General features: G+C 45.0%; 1 non-coding gene across 1 annotated transcript; it reads left to right on the top strand.

Annotated features, from left to right (window-relative positions):
• Positions 1-3,629: 3,629 nt before the first annotated feature.
• LOC130462146 (small nucleolar RNA R71) lies at positions 3,630-3,736 on the top strand. Its single transcript, XR_008922286.1, has one exon. It is a non-coding gene; the product is annotated as a small nucleolar RNA R71 (small nucleolar RNA).
• Positions 3,737-4,167: the final 431 nt, after the last annotated feature.

Genomic DNA, 4,167 nt, shown 5'->3' with positions numbered 1-4,167 from the left:
AAATTGAGAGGCCATGTGATGTGCAAGGTTCATTTTGTAGCTCTCCTCTCCTTCGGAAACGTAGCCACCTAAGATCTCTAGCTCCGTACTCCTAATATTCTGGGTCTCATCCCTACCAAAGATCGTAAAACTAAGAAACCTGTAGAAGACAATGGGTACCGGGTGTTGAATCTTGGAAGCATGCAAATGTTGCATACTCCCGGGATTCGCAATGCCCGTAAGCTTTCCCCACATGGTGCAGTTATTGTGAGTCTCCTTGGGTTTCCTACTATATGTGGTAGACAATCCAAAAATCCTACCAAAATCAGATAAGCTCATGGTGTAGGTCCGGTTCATCACACGAAATTGAACCGATGACACGGTTCGATAACCATCCCTACGAACATTAAAACTACTCAAAAATTCTAGAGTCAACCGCCTAAATGTGAGACGGAGCATACCATACATGCTACTTATACCAACACCAACAAAAACACGTTTTACATCACGCTCAATTCCCATATCATGCAATGATTTTTGACATATAAAGCGAGTAGGGATTACCTCCCTCAATTTGAGGTGCATGAATCGTGCTCGTTGCTCCTCCGTAGTAAAGATGACATCCGGAAAATCCGTGTCGGGCTCGAATTGCAGTGGTGGAGGTGGTGGTGTCGGTTCCCGAGCTCGGCTTGTGGAAGCCTCATGTTGATTTCTTGGTACCCTCGTGCATTTTCTTTGTGGTCTATTTGCCATTGATGAAAAATCTGAATTTTTGAGTTTTTTGAGCTTTTTGGGTGAATTTGGGGATTTTATGGGGATGAGAGAAAACTTAAATCGGTTAGGTGTAGGTTGTAGAGGATGATGAGAGGATGATTTTGATGAAAGAATTGTTGAATTTGGTGGAGATTTGAGGGAGATATGGTGGTTTGAAGTTTTTGGAAGTTGGGGTTTAATGGAGGAGTGAGAGAAAGTTAGGTTGAAGATGAAGAGGAAGTGAAGAAAGATTGGGGAAACCGTGAGTTTATCGCTGAAATCGCGTCTCGCCCGATCGGGCGACATTCCGCCCGATCGGGCGATTTGCGATCCTTTTCTTCTGATCCGTGCGCGCACGATCGGGCGCACCTCGCCCGATCCGCATCGGGCGATTTGCGATTGCCTCTTTTCTTGACTTTTTCTGCCCAGAATTCCTCCTTGACTTTTTCACGAACTTTTCCTCAACCGCCCGATCGGGCAAAATAATTTCGCCCGATCGGGCATTCCACTCGCCAGTCCGCCCGATCGGGCATGCTGCGCCCGATCGGGCAGAAATAAGCTGCATGAAAATCATCAGTGCGCGCCCGATCGGGCGCACCTCGCCCGATCAGCATCGGGCGATTTGCAGCGTGCTTGGCCTTGAGCTTTATTTCACTTTCTCGAACTTGGGGCTTTAGGCCTGCACATTAAGAAACACCCAAACAGCGTAATGCCCTCTTCTCGCCTCACTAACACTAAAAACAATACTTAAACACACGTAGGTAATGGAAAATACTAACTAAACACACAAAAATTAGAATCAACAATCAAACTTATACTACTAAGGCAATAAATGGATAATGAAATACTCATCCCCTATGAGATTGATGTAATGTCCCCATTACACAATCTCCGTTTATGCGCAGACAATGGACATGAAAGGGATGAGAGCCACGACAGCTCATCGAATGGGGGCACCAAAGATGGTGCCATCTGGTGTCACATCGATTACCTTGGATGAGCTGTGTGGTGCGGGAAGTGACAGATCACGACCCCGATCACGAATACGATGTCCACCGTTTACAGAACTTTCGGCCCTTTGGGTCGTGGCATCATCAATCCGTCCCTTCTTTCGAACCCATGCCGAAGAGTGCATACTCCGATCACCTCCACCTGCAAGATAATTTGAAACATGTGCTTTTTCCGAGGAGTTATTAGAGTTAGTATGAGTCAATTCGGTATTAAAATAATCATTAGAAACATTGACTCCAAAACATGACTCTTCTACCATAGGGTTCTTAGCAACATGGGTTAAATTGAAAGTAACCTTATCATCCCCCACATTTAAGGTCAGCTTGCCATTTTTGACATCTATGATTGCCCCCGCAGTGTGTAAGAAAGGCCGACCTAAAATAATAGGAATTTGCCTATCCTCTTCCATGTCTAAAACAACAAAATCAACAGGAATAAAGAATTTACCTACTCTAACAGGCACATCTTCTAAGACACCTAGGGGGTATTTTACAGATCCATCGGCCATTTGCAGAGTTATGTTGGTAACTTTTAAATCACCCATGTTCAACTTAGTACATACAGACAGGGGCATGACACTAACACTGGCACCTAAATCACATAAGGCTTTGTCAATAAAAAGGTTGCCAATATTACACGGGATAGAGAAACTCCCGGGGTCCTTCAACTTGGGTGGAGACTTATTTTGTAGTAAGGCACTGCACTCCTCAGTAAATGCAACAGTCTCCACCTCACTAAATGCTTTCTTCCTAGTCAAGATGTCTTTCATGTATTTAGCATATGCAGGTACTTGAGTAATTAATTCAGTGAAAGGGACTGTTACCTGCAGATTCTTTATCACTTCTAAGAACTTACCAAACTGCTTGTCTAGCTTGTTCTTTAGCTGACGATGAGGGAAGGGAAGTTTGATAGGTGGAACTTGTATCTCAACTTTCTTCTCAACCCCTGTGTCAGCTTCCTTATCCTTGACCACCTTCTCACTTTCTCCTGGCACAGCACCACTAACAGATACTTCAACCCCTTCCTCTATAGTCATAGGTGGCCCATCATATTCATATCCACTCCGCAGAGTGACAGCATTTACAGACTCTCTGGTCACAGGCTGTGAAGGGAGTTGACCTTTGGGTCTCTCTGCAAGAGCGGTAGCCATTTGTGCCAACTGTTTATCCATGATCTTGTTATGAGTAGTGAGGGCATCGATTTTGGCATCCTTTTCGCTTAGAGATCTCTGCAATTCCAACATCATATTCCTCATCTCTACAAGCATGGGATCAGGTTGTGTGGGTTGAGGTTGTGGTGGTAAGCCAGGTGATCCACTAGGTTGCGAGTTGTAGTTACTCCGCGGTTGGTAGGGTTGTTGTGGTGGTGGAGGGTGTTGAATCTGGTGGGGGTTCTGAACATTAGTACTCCTATATGATAATAGGGGGTTGTTTTTATACCCCTCATTGTATGAGTTGGAATACGGATTGTTCTGCTTGTAGGACTGGAATGCATTGCATTGTTCGATGGAGCTCCGGCATACCTGTGCATAATGGCCTTGCATCCCACAACTATTACAGACATTAGCAGATTGGGCACTCATTGCAGCGACACTAGCATGTTGGGTGGATTGGGAAGATGCGATCTGTATATTGTCGAGCTTGTGATGTAGGGCAGTTAGCTGAGCAGTAAGCTGTTCAATAGAATTCATCTCATGCTTAACACCTCGGTCGGCAAAACCTCTAGGATTCCCATATTGGGCACTATGGATGGCCATCTCCTCAATCACCTCCAAAGCTCTAGGCACCTCCAGTTGCATAAATCTCCCACTGGCAGCTGAATCCAAAAGACACCTAGACTCATTACCCAGACCATTGTAAAACTGCTGAACCAGGAACCAGTCATCCAAACCATGGTGTGGGCACTCTCTTTGCAAGTCCTTGAATCTCTCCCAGACTTCGAACAAACTCTCATCTACTTGTTGAGAGATACCTAATATCTGACCCCTCAGACGAGCTGTCTTCTCAGGTGGGAAATATTTAACATAGAATGCAAGGGCCAAAGAATTCCAATCGGTGATTTTCATAGCTGCGCGGTTGAGACTGTTAATCCATAGCTTGGCCTTCCCACTCAATGAAAATGGAAAGAGTATCTCCATAGTCTGCTCCGGTGTTAAATTTTTCTGCTTAATGGTGGCACAATACTGAATGAAAGACTGAATGTGGAGATTGGGATCTTCACCCTTTTCCCCACCGAATTGGTGTCTCTCGATCATGTTTATCAGTTGGGGTTCAATCTTGAAATTCTCGACCGCAATGGAAGGCATGATTGCCTTGGGAAGCATAGACAGACTTGGTTTAGAATAGTCTGTAAGCCTTGGCACAAGTGGGGGTGGTGGTGCTTGGTCACCCATCTCTGAATCTGTATGGAATAGATTGCTTATCA

The sequence above is a fragment of the Spinacia oleracea genome, chromosome 5, assembly GCF_020520425.1.
Source record: "Spinacia oleracea cultivar Varoflay chromosome 5, BTI_SOV_V1, whole genome shotgun sequence".
NCBI classification, from domain to species: Eukaryota; Viridiplantae; Streptophyta; class Magnoliopsida; order Caryophyllales; family Amaranthaceae; genus Spinacia; species Spinacia oleracea.
This window is presented reverse-complemented; position numbering and strand designations above follow the sequence as displayed.